This window comes from Hirundo rustica, chromosome 1 (assembly GCF_015227805.2).
Source record: "Hirundo rustica isolate bHirRus1 chromosome 1, bHirRus1.pri.v3, whole genome shotgun sequence".
NCBI classification, from domain to species: Eukaryota; Metazoa; Chordata; class Aves; order Passeriformes; family Hirundinidae; genus Hirundo; species Hirundo rustica.
This window is the reverse complement of record NC_053450.1, coordinates 113,118,099-113,133,329: the sequence shown is the minus strand read 5'-3', so window position 1 is coordinate 113,133,329 and position 15,231 is coordinate 113,118,099. Positions and strand designations below refer to the sequence as shown.

The window sequence follows — 15,231 nt, the reverse complement described above, 5'->3', positions numbered from 1 at the left end:
ATGAAATAAGTCTCACAATTATAACTTTATTTAGATGCCTCACATAAGTTAACATTGCAAACTCCTAAGGTCTGGGATCAGTATTTTATGGGAAAATTACTTCCATAAATGTTCGCAATGTGGTGTATCATTTTTGCAGGCAAAGGGAAGGGAAAAAACATGTGAATTTGAAAGGGAAGTAGACTGATATTTATGTATTACTGGAATTTATGTACTCTTGCTGGAATAGTTATGAAGTTTCTTAAAAAATCATGAAGTCTAAGATCAGTCTTCTGTAATTATTTTTAATCATGGTTATTTTTTTCTGGTTTTTCAATCCACTGTTCGTGATATAAAACTATGTAGAAAAGCAAAAAAGTGCAGTACAAACACATATAATGGTTGAAATCATAGTTACAAGGTTATCTGCATGATAGATCAAATACTAATAGTTTATTATGGACTATATTTGGATTTTGAAGGTGCTGCAGCCAGGAAAAGATTTGAAAGCTAAAAGAAGGAAAAGCAGAATTTAAATCCTGACAGAGATCTATAATATAAATGGCTGTTTTCTCATTATGTGTCATTAACAGTTAGTTGTTTTAGACATGGTTAATTCATTAAAATATGAATTAGTAATTAAAATTTATAGTTATTATTCTTAATTATCCTTGCTAATCATTAAAACCACAGATCTTATTCAAGTTTCCAAATGCAGGGTGAACACTTCTTTCTTTGCTCCAAAGAGACAAGTGGATTAATGCTAATTGCCTTTTTTTTCAATATTGCTAAAGGGTGAACATGGTGAGAGTGGATTTGATGGCACTGATGGAGAGCAGGTAAACATTACTTTAAATGTGCAGTGTTATTAAAGACACCAATATCAGGGTTCTAAGGTGCAGATTTTGTGCCTTGAATGGGCTTTAATGCTGAACAGAAGTTCTGTTGTTGGGTGTTTAGAATTGTATATCTGATTGAAGCTTGATTCTCCCAGAAAAAAACTTGAGAACCTGATGTAGCAGCAAGAACAAACATTATTTTTTCTTCTTTCTCTCCCCTTTCTGAGTCTAGGGAGAACGTGGATTTCCTGGACCTTCTGGAGAGAAAGGCAGCAGAGGAAAATGGGTGAAGTACCTCTTACAGTAATGTTTAGATTTTATGGAAGCATTTTTCCAAAGTGAAATGGCATCTGTAATGCCTGTGAGTTGTTTTTAATAGATGCCTGTTCTCTAATATGCTGTCACTCCTGCTCTAAATCAGTGTAGCTCCACTAACTTCAACAGATCTGATCCTCTGCTGCCACAGATACTATTTATACTTATACCTGAATTGTTTGTGCTATTGTTATGCATTTAGGGCAAAAAAGGCCCCAGAGGAGAACCTGGTGAACGAGGAGAATCTGGTCTAAGAGGAGATCATGTAAGTGCATTCCTTTATTTTTATTATATTTCACTGATTTGCACCTCAATTTTGTGATGGAGATGTCTGAAATATATGTGATTTGAAGAGTTTTTCACAGTCCTAGAAAATGCAATACTCTGCAAGAAGAATGGTGTATTCTAGGAGTCCTGACTATTTAGATGTAAATGGACTAATGTGTTTTGATATGTTGCTTGGAAGCAGGTGTTTGAGCCTTAGGTCTCCTGCTTGTTTATGAATTTTTGGTTTGTTTGTTTGTTTGTTTTCACCATGGGAAACATAACTCCTTTTGGAGCTACTTATCATTGAATCATAGAATGCCTTGGGCTGACAAGGACCTTAAAGATCAACTAATTAGTTCCACACCCCCCGCCATGGGCAGGGACACCTCACACTAGACCAGATGGTCCGCTGAAAAGACCCGGTGGACTAGGTCAGTCTTCCCCGTAGGTTCCCATCCTACAGAGGAATTCTGGATCACTTGAAAATCCTGTGCATTGACTCTTGGTTAGCAATTTATGATGAATGATGCAAAGGCAAGTTACTTCTTCATGTTCACATTTTTCCTTGCATGCTCCAGAGACCTACAGAAATGTACTCCCTGAGGACTGAAATTCCAGTGCAGACACCACTATTCTTGTCTTCAGAAGACACAATTTTGTCTTATATTTTATTTTGTCTTATTTATTTCAAAGACTTTGTTCCAAACAGTCATATATTGTCTGATTCCTGTCTTTAAAGATTATATTGAAAAAAAAAATGCTCAGGTGTCTTTGTAATTTGCCTCTTTGAAAGATCAGGATTTCACCTGATCTAGGATTAAGTGGCAAAATGGAACTCCATTCTAGTGTAACCCCTCATCTGAAACTCATGAGTTACAATCTTTACTCAATTAACTGTATCAAATCAACCAGAACAGTTTCACATTTTCAGTTTAATTTGTTGTCCATTAGTAATTTTGCTTTTAATCTCTGTGGAAAAGAACTTTGTGGACTTTGTAGGACTTCCTATATTGTGTTCTTACAAGCATCTTCATTTAAAATATCCTTCTTATTTCTTGCTGTCTGCAATTACAAATCTAATTAATTCTATTTCTGTATCCTTCCACCGTAGTCAAAATAATAAAGGTATGGTAATGGAAGATGCTGAGCTTTCCACTGATCTTTTTCAGGGAGATCCTGGGGCTAACAATAATGTTACTGGTCCTAAGGGTGAAAAGGGAAACCTAGCACCACAGGTAAGCAAGTTGGTCTGTTTTTTGGAGAGAGGATTTTAGCATAATTGCTAATTTCTATTGGCTGTTCAATGACCAAAGAGGTTTTTGTTTGTTTGTATTTTGTCTTTAGTGTTTGGCTGCAACACAGAAAGCTTTAGGAAGTGCTTGATACAGTAAAAAAAAAAAGAAGAAAAAAAGTTTTAAAACGTTTACAAACACAATGGAAATATTCTCATAATAGAGAGCTAAGCAAAAATATGGATTTAGTATAAATACATTATTCTACCACAGATTTGCATCCTGAGAGGATTCTAGTATTGGGTTGAAAGGATACTGTTAAAAATCATGCTGGGAAAAATGCACAGGGTATCAACAGACTATACTAATTTTGTTATGGAACTGCTATTGCCTCAGGGTGGGTAAACTCCATTTTGATCTGTAAATAGAATATAAGAGGTGGGATATATGCTTATGTGGTGATGTTTGAGTTTTTAACAAACAAGGTGTTTTAGCAAAACTTCAAGGAAAGAAGCACGACAGAAAAGCATGGCTTCATTACCATTACAGTTTTCTTGGAAAGAATGAGCAAAGCTGAAAACTAGTGGGACGGTAGTATAAAAATGATGGTGAGTGAAAGCTTAGGAGGATAGCAAACGTGTGAGAAAAATCCACTGATTTAGAAGTCCGTTTCTCTCTGAACAAGTAGGATTGTATGCATATGTATGTCCATGTAGAGTGTGCTGAAAGCAGCAGAAAAATTCTGAGGGTTACTTTTGGAATAATAATTGGGTTTTGATGACTCTTTGGAAGCAAATCTCATCTTTAGTAGTCCAACTGAAAGGCTGACGTCAACAAAAATTATTTCAAAAAAGCCTTGACTTAGCATTGGCTGTTAGTAATTGGAAATCCAAAGCAGACATGATCTGTCTGATTTATAATTTTTGAATATAAATGATTTGTAAAAAGCAAGAATCAACATTAGTATGACGCAACTGATTGCAATGAAAATACTTAGAAGAAGACACAAAGAAGGATTGCATAAAGAAGAATGTGCATATGAATGTGCAAGAAAAAAGAAAGAGTGTTTAAAGAGCTTGGTCATTACTTTGTTTTACAGGGAGACCCAGGCCCACATGGACTCCAAGGAGAGCAGGGTGATGCTGGCCTAGATGTAAGAATAGCAATCAATATGGGGTGGAAATAACTGATTAAAAAATACAGTGGGGTTCCCCTGAGAAAACACATTTTTTAATTCTTCATGTTATCCCACCCTTCAAACTCCTGCAAGGAGAAAGAACAAAAATCTTCTAAAGTTTCCACAGTGAAACATATTTGGCTTAATTTAGTAGCTTATATATATTGCAATGTGTTTTCTTTTCTTTAAAATCAGGAATTTGCATTCCTGTTAATTTCAGGTCTGATTCAGATGAAGTCACAAGACTTAAGCTCAATGTCTTTTTCAATGAGCCTTAATTGCTTCATGATTTCGCCCTAGATTAATCTATCTCTTCTTTCTGCCCATGACTACAAATTTTCTATATCTGTTCAAGCATATAAATAAGCTCACCAGAAGCTGAGCTGCTCTTTTTTAGTTCACTGGAGACTGGAAATTGTGAAGGCCCCCTCTTCTAGTCTGTCAGAATGGTGCCTAATGCCAAAGTCTGGCACGATCACTCCTCAGTCAGGCAGCAAAAACATCCTAAAGGCCTCTGGTGATGTGAGGTTTAGCAGTAACATTCACTAGAGCTACAGCGTGCAGCAGGAAGTGGTGCAAACCTCAGGCTCACAGAGAGAGAACAGGGCTTTTGTTCTCTTTATTTTAGCCAAAGGGCAGCTGTCTGAGCTGTTTTCCAGAATCTTGTTGAAATGTCTTCTCTCTGCACTCATGAAGATCTAATTTTTTTTTTTGAGAAGACTTATTTGTGTAAGAATTTCTGTCCCAAATCCAGATTTTTCTCATATTTTTTTACCTTAAATCTTTCTGTGGAAATAATCTCCCCCTTCTTTAATCTGTATTTGGTTTTATTGTACGTATAATGTGTTTTATGATAAATTGTTATTTCACATATTGCTCAGTATTCTGGATGTAATCTCTCATGCCACTCCTTCCTAGGGTGCAGCAGGTCGAAGAGGCCCTCCAGGTATAAAGGTGAGTGGCTGACACTGCTGCTACCTATTTATATGCAGCTACATGTCCAAGCTGAGTGTTTGCTCCTCTTAAGGGAAAAAAATTCATTGTGAGCCAAGACACAAGTGTTTAACAATCGAAGTCTCTTTCAAGCCAAGGCAGCCTTTGAATCTCTGGTGGATATAGTAGAGACCTCCCTGACTTGAAGGATGTAGAACTGGAAGGGAGTTTTTATCAAAATAAAAGGACAGTTACTTTTATTATTAGGGCAAGTATGGGAACATACCTAGAAAAAAGACTGTCATTAAAGATGACAGGAATGAGTAGTCATGCTGCAAAGTCTGACAGTTTATTCTTCCTTTGCTGCATGCACACAGAGATATGTGTGAAACACACGTGCAGCACAGATAAAATTAGGGCAAGTTCTACACGACGCTTTGCTCAAAAGAGACAGTGTTAACTGCAGCTCTGACAATTGGCTCAAACATAGAACATAATCAAGATTTTGGAAATAATTTCCCAAGTCAATATCTAAAAGAATATAGGATGAACAGAAAACTCAAACCCACTGCATGCTGACTGATCATTCCAGGAAGATCTTCTGGTAGAAAAATCTCTCATGTTATTGACAGATGACAAAGTCTCTCTCATTTTTAGGTGGTAGCCCTGGTTTTCCTAGACTTATACCCCATAGAGTCATGATGAAAAAAACTTGAGATGCTTGAGATGTACTTAGTAAAGACATCACTGCAATTCTCTTAAATGATGATTCAGATAATGTTCTTGGAAAAGAAACTTGTTTGTCCTAGGGTATGAATTACAAAATACAGTTAACAAAGCATATCTAAAAGCAGCTATACTCAAGGGTGGATTAGTGCAAGTAAAAATTAAATTCTAGGTATTCTCAAGTATAAGTTAAATTATCATTCTAGAAAACCTTGCTTTAGCACAAATGGTTCACATTTGACCCAATCTCTCTGCCAAGTTGCTAACACAGATAAGGAAGATGGTGTATGTCATGATACAGCATTTCCCCCTTTATCTTAGAGCATATAAACCCAAGGAAACATTACCATTTTGTGTACAACATTGTCAGTACCAACAGGGTGGAATATCTCTCGAAGTCCTGCTGTGTGTTGGAGTCTGGGGAATGGGTAGAGTTGTAGCTTGTGAATAAAAGAGCCAACCAGCATTTTGAGTTGGCCAAGTGTAAAATGTTAATAAATAATAGCAAGAATAACCATAGTGTTGCAAAATAGAACATAGATTTCAGTGAAGGAAAAATACTGTCTTTAATGGAAGTAATACTTCTTCAGCAGCACAGTCCCTCTGTTTTTGGGCTTCCTGTTCCTCTCCTGTTGAGAGGTTTTGCTATACCTTTAATACTTTTTTCCTCTCTGTGGTAGCCAGGTAACACAGATTTTTTTCATTTAGAATGATTCAAATTAATATTTCACTGGGCAATGTCAGTCAGAAGTGAGAGTCCTGCAAGTTCCCTAAACTATGGTCTGGCCACTTCCCAGGTTTTTGCAATACACATGTATGCCATGTGCTGAAACCCTTTTCCTCATATGCTTTCTGAAAACCCCAATTTGGATTTCACTTTGAGAATCCAAAATTTTCACCGAGGCATTGCAGATAGGAATATACTGGAAGATTTTGATACTATTTGCCACCAGGGAGAAAGCACCATGCTTTGGCTATTGCCAGGATCAGCATAACTTGAAATAATATGAGCATTTTGCAGTTGTTTCATATTTCTATCTCAGAAATTCTTTATAGGGTTTATGAAGACATTTTAGATTAAAATATTGAAGAATATTCATCAAGTCTGCCTCTTAATTGGTGGTAACAGGACCATAACTGAAGTCAGTGGAAATGGATCTGTACCATATCTTGGTTGTACTAAAAAGCATGAGAACCCTTATGTGGTTAGAAAATCAGATTTTCAACCTGTTTAGTAAGTTCACAGAGTATGGAGTTAGTTGAACCTTTTCAACTAATTGAACCTTAGTTGAGACAACCCTCTTCGTCTCCACGGAAGCCCCCTCAGCCAGTGATGAGGGCACCCTTTTGTAAAATGGCAGGGAACAAGAGAAATGACTGAAACTCACCGCAACAGAGAACTTTCAAACTGTTTTCATTCAAGTACTTGATGATGAGCTTTGACTTCTAAAAGCATATAAAAAAATATTTGGGTCAGGGAGCATTGAAAGATAGGTACCAATCAATGATCAAACACAGGTAATGTAGATATCCTTCACCGAAAATATGTAAAAAGTGAATGGCAAAGAGAATTGCACACTTCTTGTCTTCCACACCCCCTGGAGAAGCAAGATGGAACAGCAGACCCTGCAATACAACAGTGGTGCCCATTGGTGGGTGAGACTGTGGTTGTTGTGTCCTTCCACTGAGATCTATTGCACAGCAGCATGTTACAAAGCTGCCACAGGGCATAGCTGTGTCAGCAGAAGTTATGAGAGCTTCACTGTGAAGTTCTCCTAGTGTACCTGGGCCAGGAAGCAGATCTGTTTAGTTTTGATGTTTGTGGGGTCTTCAAGGGCCCTTCTGTGGACCACAGTATCCTGCTTTGTAAGGAAATAGGATCTGGCCAGTCCCTCTCGAGGAGGAAGGTTTTGTGCTAAAATGGGATAAAGAAGAATCCCTCATTCAGGTAGATAAGAGGGATATTGGCGAGGGATATATGCTCAGAGATGAATAATCAGATTAGAGACAGTGAGCCAGAATTCAACCACCTAACACATAAGGACCTGTTTTAAGTTTAGCTGTTAATAAATGATACTGAAATAACACCCTCATCAACTAAGTCATTAACTTCTCTAGCACTCAGCATGAACACACTGCTGTTCTCCGTATCCTAAAAAGGACTCCCTCCCAGGACTTGCAGTTCTAATTGTCTGTGCCTTTCTGTGATAAAAAGAGACTAATTTTTTCAAATAGTTAAAACAACATAAAGAAGCACAGCTAGCCATTCTTAGCAGTCAGAAGTAGTCAGCAGGCAGAAGAAACAGAAGGTGTGGTATCAGAGTGGTGTTGTCACAGACAAGAACAACACTGCAATCTGTGTGCTGGAAATAATGCAAAATAGTGAACAGGGAAAGGAGATTAACTTAAAGGAAGGCAAGAGAGAGAGGAAAAGGCAAGGGAGAAAAAAGGAAAACCACTTTTCAAAGATTTAAAGTAAATTTAAGTAGCTGAAAACTTTAAATTGGTTTTAGATTTTAGTAGAGTGTGCCTCTATGTAATGTAAAATGTATCCATTTTTATTATAGTCAAAATTATTTTTGTGGAAATCCATTTCTACTTGATTTTTTTACATCTGGCAATATCATATACTTACTGATTTTACAGTGTTCTTACTCTGACTATAAATTAACATTCTTTTTTACTTTTGGCTTTTTTTTCCCTGTTGTTATCTTTTGTTTCATTCATATGGTGAAGAATGAGAGTTCAGCCTTTTAAATTCATTTTTCCTCAGAAGATTCTATCCAGAACCATCTGTTTCCCAAGAATCTTCAGACGTATGTTTATGATTTCTCCAGTGAAAGGGGGTCTGCAAGGCCTGTAGTGTCCTGATGCTAATTGTCACCATTTTACTCAATCCAGAAGGCAGTGAGTATTTCTTATGGGCACTAGCTAAACTGACTCGTCCTCAAATGGCAGCTTTATGGAGATGGGAGCTGGAATTTTTTTTTCCATCATCAAGGTAGATTTGATTTGTCTCACTGAATAACCAGTGCATAAAGAGGAGTAAAAAGGGGTCTAATTCTAGTGTGACTGTGAAGTCATGATTTCCCCACAGAGCCATTACTCATGGATAAGGAGAAAGAGGATCTGCCCTTGTGGTCTGGCTTTATGACTTCTGGTCTTCACAGTAGACTAGGGTAATGCACAAATATTGCTGAGACATGGTGTAAAATGTATTCAACAATATAAAACAGACCTCTTCTGCTGCAGCTTTTATATTCATCACACCTCCCAAGAAACTAAAGAAAAGCAACTCTTCTGCTTTTTATTTGAGTTTTCTTCAACAGGAATTTGAAGCTGTTTGAAAACTGTTTGAGTGCATTGAAAAGCATTCTATCAACTGGTATGTTGCTGTAGGACACGAAAGAAAGATGAAAGACTCCAAATATTTCAGAAGGCAAAGAGAATAGAAGACTTTATTATCTAATTCTTACCACCTTTTATAAGGTGTTCCGATACAGACTTAACATGATTGGTGAACAGGAATGACACCTCTCTAATTCCATTGGTGAAACTAGAGAAACAGCAAAACACCACCTGGAAAAAGATTGTTTTGGGAAAGGATAGCTATTTTGCCAAGATTGTTTTGAGAAGAACCTTTCTCAAGAACTTTTTCCTTGGGAAACAGCACTGCTTGCAGGCTAAAATCTCTTCAGACTTAGAAATGTCAGGCCCACATTGATAATCTGTATAGATACAAAATTATTATCTTTTGATGTATAAATGAGAAATACTAATTTGTCTGTGTTCGTTGTTGTTTTCTTGGGTTTTGTTCTGGCAGGGTGAACAAGGAGATCCGGGAGAAACAGGTTACTCAGGAGAAACTGGACTTCCAGGCCCACAGGTAATTAATAGAACTTCTGAGTTGTTTTTTGTTAGTTATGGAGGAAATAAATTTTCTGCCTTGATGTTTTGTTTGTATTTTGGGAAGCTTTGTCAACTTCAACTAATGAATATTATGAGTAAGACTCCTCCTTGGCAAATCTTTTCTGTAACCCTGAGGAATTAAATGCGACAAGTTACATGGGTGCAACTTCTCATGAAATTAAAAGAGGAACATGAGTAGCAAAAGTAAGTAATTTGGCCAACACACCTCCAACTTACATGATATTATCAAGCAGATATCTTCAAAATGAACTATTTAGGAATACCTAGCAATAAATACATAAAGTCTGTTTCATTGACAAAACCAATGAGAAAAGCTTTGTGTTTAAAAACATTGCCAGTGGGAAAAATTTTGAAGAGAATTATTGAGATAGGCTTCTTACAGTAGCTTCCAGTTTAAAGACGCTCTTAGATACTCTAAAGATGCTTTTAACTTTACATTTTAGGTTGGAGACAGGGTGCCTAGTTTATAGTAGGCTGCTTATGGCTCCCTTGGTATCTTAGACACCTCAGTGGGTCTCTGAATCAGGCTGGCAGCAGTGACCATCTCAGGTGCTTCACACGGGCAAATCCTTATAACAAAACAGCCAGAAGTTTCACCTGTAAAATAAGGCTTGTGAAACACGCATTCTGGTCATTGCAGCAACATGATTGTCATTGAAAGGCTGTTAACATTGAACTGACGTTTTGTTTCAATGGTTTCTCTACATCAGGGCCCCAGAGGACCACAAGGGATCAGAGGACCTCCCGGACCGCAAGGCATGCCAGGCCCTCTGGTTAGCTTTAAATAATATGTTCCAGCTAGACCCGTTAGGGCTTTTCATTCTCAGTGTTGATGTTGTTCTTATTTAAAAAAAAACAAAAAACACAAACCAACCAACAAACAAAAACAAACAAACAAACAAAAACAGAAAAAAACCCCACAACCAAAAAACCCCACCAAAACACTTTAAAAAGTAGAAATTGGGGGCTTTTTGGTGTAATACTTCAGAAAACTGATTTGCAGTCTCTTATGATAAAATAACACCTTTGAAAATAAATTTAGGTGCATGAATAGCAATTGCTAGGGTGTGATGAGGTAACTGTTGAGTTGCTAAACTGTGTGCTGAACATCTCATTTTTGTGATGCTGTTGATTTTGGGGATTCTTGTTCTGGAAATACACCATTGTAACTCAGGACTGAAATGACCTGTGCTGTCAGCCTTGGTCATCTGTATCAATAAAGTAATGATGCTCATGCTTACATAACCAATAATTGTGTACATTAATATTTTTTGTGCACATATGCATGTATTCACTAGGTATCTCTGTAGATAGAAAGTAGCATTTATGTCATACTTGATAACATTTTAAAGAATTTTAAAAGATGTACAGATGTCAGGAAATAAGTAGAATGATAGCTTGACCAGTAACTCTTACTTGTGGTCCTCAAAAGTCCAATATTTCTACTGATTCTGTAGTAATTTCAAGTGACAATGAATCCTTGAGTGCGGTGAGCCTTTGATTTTTTCACTGTGCACCTTTTAACTGATACTTCTTATCACAGGGTAGTCTGGGGACGCCCGGTTCACCTGGCTCTCCTGGAAAGTTAGGTGCAAGAGGAGCAAAGGTAAAGATTTTCAAAGTATCTAATTGCAGCAATCTAACAGTGTCATTCATTGAAGACTGACCAAAGAAGCATGGGCTAGCAAAGAGTTAGTTCCGTGCTGTGAAACATATGCAGAATGTTAAGTTTTAAAGATATTTTTTTTACTGGCATGGCAATGGCAAGACAAATGGAGTGTTTAGGGTAATCTTACACGTATCAGAACTACACTAAGAAGTTTTTAGTGTTGCCATGACCACTGTTGTAATTGCTATTGTGGTGATGGTTCTGAATGGGACCTGGCTTCTCACAAAATGGAGCAGAAATAAGGCAGTGCTGACCCTTGAGTTTGTTTTATGATTCCTAGAGTCTGTCCAATCCATTGAAAATGTTCACCAGTGAATCATAGAATATCTCATCTTGGAAGGGATCCATGGGTATCATCCAGTCCAACTCTCTGCTTCTTGTAGGACTGCCTAAAACCAAACTTTAAAGAGCATCATTCAGATGCTGCTTGAAGTCAGACAGACCTTGTGCTATGACTGCTTTTCTGGGGAGCCTGTTCCAGTGACCAACACTGGATCAGTGACTTCAACCTTAGGTGAAGAACTTTTTCCTAATGTCCACTCTGACCTTCTCAGTTCAAAGAAGCATAGCTGCTTATTTTAACCTTGTTTTTCTAAAGATTCCAAACCTGTCCAAGGAACCTTGACAGTTATGATGTCTGTTTTGGAGGAATGCACATGTTGAGAAGAACTGAAAAAACATGAAGTCAAACAGGAAGGTTTATACTAACAGGTTGTTCACATTAGAGTTCACTTGTAATAAATATTATCCTTACTTACCTTTCGTTTATGTGTGTTGATATGTGAGATTTTATTTAATAAAAATAACTCAATTTAGGTGCTGTTGCATCCTTGAATCTAAAAATCACAAATAATACAGCCAGCTAAGCCTTTTGAATCTCTTTGAAGGGTTGTAACCTTTAGTAACGGAGAGGTATCAGAAGGTCAAAGTGCTAGCATGAAAAGAATCACTGTGTGAAAACGTATATTAAAACAGTGATAAAAATTGGGAAGATATATAACAATTTCCATCATACATTCCATTTTATCAGTCTGGTTTTGTCCTGTTCAATATTAGGGTCTTTGTTAGAAGAACGTTCAGTTAGAAAGTGAAAACAAAAATGGATCTGAAGAAAAGAAACTCTGCAAAAGGGCTAAGAGCACAGTGCAGACAGCCTGCCCGAGAAATATCATTTGCTATCAACAGATGCTTCAGGCTGGTAGAATTCCAGAATATATCCTACTACCATTAATACAATTTTTTTCAAACCCCACTTTTTTTCTCACTTGTAATTCTTTATTACAATGGGAGTTTTATTGAACAACACCTTTGGGGTTTAGCTGCATGGATGCCCAGCATATTCTGATTTGCCAAGTCCTTTCCAGTTCTACCACCAGAAACAGTGCACGAAACATGGTCTGTAATGGAACGCTTTTGCCTCAAGTAGCATCAAGTAATCTAAAAAATGTATAGGCACACTTCAGTGTAACAGGCAGGTTTGCATTTCAGAAAGAAGAATTTTCCTGAATGAGGCAAACTAATGGATTTTGTGTTTCAATTATAACAGGGTGAACCTGGTGACCCTGGAGAGAAGGGCTTAGCTGGACCACCTGGACAGAGAGGCATTCCTGTGAGTCTTATATTTTAATACCTATCCATCTGAATCAGTAATGTTCATTCCCTTCTATTTTCTTTATTTTATACAATTAAAATTATTTCACCTTTGGTTCTCAGTTTCCTTATGGACATCAGATTTCTTGTGGGCTAGAGAGAATATCTTTCCCCTCAAACTCTCTACAACAGAGAAAGTATAATAAAGGTAGGGCACACAGTGGAAAGGAACTATGACCTCTATCCTTGTTTTCCCTCTACAGCTTTTGCCATCATTTGCTAGTGTTTTTAGATGGTGTTTTGACTGCGTGTCCTACTTCATCAGTCTTCACAGCTTGGTCACCTCATTGTAAAGGGACATCTTTATTGCAAAATGAAATTGGATATAAACCTAATCCTCTGTTAGAAGTTAACTTATAGTATATTTAACCTGCACAGGGCACGGATGGCAGAGATGCCTATGGTCATGGAGGAAGCAAAGGAGCAAAGGTATGTGCTTCAAGTCAGAGAGTCTCTCAGTCTCCATTCTACTGTGTTAGTAAACATGACCATCCATATTTGATTAAAAAGAAATTTAAGACATGCCAAGTGCATTTCTAAGGTTCAGTGAGAGGCTCAGGCTTACCACAATCCTTGTGAGACATTCTTCCAGAAGATATTCTTTTGAGGATCACTCACTCTTACTCTTTCCCTGATGTGTGTATATATATGTGGAAGATTGTACTTACAGTACACAGTACTTTCTTCCCACTTCAGTCTGCCTGACTAAATGTAATTATTAGCAAGTATTAGTGGGCCAGCCACTAGGGGCTCTTTTAATTTTTCTTATTTCAGAGGGATTCCTTAACTACCAAGGTGGGGGTGATACTCTCCAAACATCCTCACTGTTTTCATGTGAAATATTTTTCCTTTTGCTCCAATGGTCAGCAGAAGGATCTGAGGATTAACCTCTGGATTGCTAAGAAATTCTTATCATTCCCTTCATGCTGCTGAAAAAAGAAAATAATGAAACACTTTCTTCTCTAAAATTGTACAAGTATCCAGCTAAAATAAAAAGTATACAGAAAGAATGAGGTCAAAACCATGGCACCAGTGGATCAGTCCATAAGTGAAGTGGTCAGGATGTTGGAAAGAGCTGCATTTCTCCTTTGAAAGAGTTTGTGCAGTACTGCAACAGAAGTCCTTTCTTGTTGCTTGTGATACAGAAAGGGTCCAGTGAATCTCACTGGCAGCCCCATCTATTTCACCCTCCCTTTCTGTGGGAGACCCAGAGTGCTGCAGAAAGCTGCAGAAAAGATATGAAAGGCTTTCTAGGGGCCTCTCCAATAGATGTACTCCTTTTTCTTAAATGGCTTTTTGGTAAAATGGCTCTTGATGCTTCTTATTTTCCAATCTCTTTTCTCACCTTCCGAGCTCTAACAATTTTCTCTGATGTTAGGGTTTCATAGGTTACACAAATGCTATATGCAAGAGGACAAGGACATAAAAAGTACTGTGAATTCTGACATTTAGGAAAGATACACTTCACTTCTGGTGATTGGTTTTTGTGAGAGTTTCTGTATTTCTCATGGTTGAACAAAGAACATACTAGAAACCAAAGTAACTGAAAACAGTTAATGAACTGACTTCTAGTAAGCCAAGAGAATATTATGGTATCATTGTTTAGTCTGGGCAGTATAAAATTTTGAAACTACATTCAAACACTGAGTTTTGAATCTGAATTCCCATGCAACATGGGAATTTCTGTGCATGTTATTAGGAGGCATGAATAAATTTTGATAAAGCATTTACTTGAGAAATGGAATATTCTTGAAAATTTAGAAACTGATAGAAATTCTTAAAGCACTCTTCCTTTAGGTAAGCAAGGTGTTAATCTAAAATGGTGTCATTTCAGACCAGAGTAGCTGCCACTATTGTTCCAATGTGTTGTAAAGCTGAGAATAATGTTGAAATGGTTTTTGGTTTAAAGTTATCAAACACTAAGCAGATCACAAAGTTCTAGGTTCTTATGAAGTCTTTGTCCTTTCTTATCATAGGGAGAATCTGGATTCATGGGATATCCTGGTCCAGAGGTATGAATAAATGGGCATGTTTTCTTTCTTTTTGTCTTTTTTTACATTATTCTTATTTGGAAAAGGTTACCTGTGTTTCTGTCTGTCTTGTTCTTTCCAATAAATTCTGTATTTCATTTCTTTTCAGGGAGAAGAAGGAGATCAGGGCATTCCAGGAGCTGAAGGACCCAAAGGAATTAGGGGTAGAAGAGTAAGAATGATAAATCTACTAACTCTGTGAGAGTTCTGAAAGTAAAACTGTTACACCCAAAGTATTTCTTAACAGAAGTTTTTAAATTGATTACTACTCTGACCTTTTATAATAATTTGGGCAAGAAGTCTTGAGAAAGTACAGGTCTAAATCTTCAGAGGTGTTAGTTGCTAATAATTCTTAGGAGTGGTAGACTATCTTTATGAAAATGCAGGATCCAACTCAAAATATCATTACAGAGTTTTTTTGCCCTGATGAAATTTGGTACCAGTGCATGCAGTTATAAAGAATAAAACTTGTATTTCTATTTTT

General features: G+C 37.2%; 1 long non-coding RNA gene across 1 annotated transcript; it reads left to right on the top strand.

Moving 5' to 3' along the window:
• Positions 1–12,612: 12,612 nt before the first annotated feature.
• LOC120755890 (uncharacterized) lies at positions 12,613–14,915 on the top strand. Its single transcript, XR_005701902.1, has 4 exons — positions 12,613–12,676; positions 13,096–13,146; positions 14,694–14,729; positions 14,857–14,915. It is a non-coding gene; the product is annotated as an uncharacterized LOC120755890 (long non-coding RNA).
• Positions 14,916–15,231: the final 316 nt, after the last annotated feature.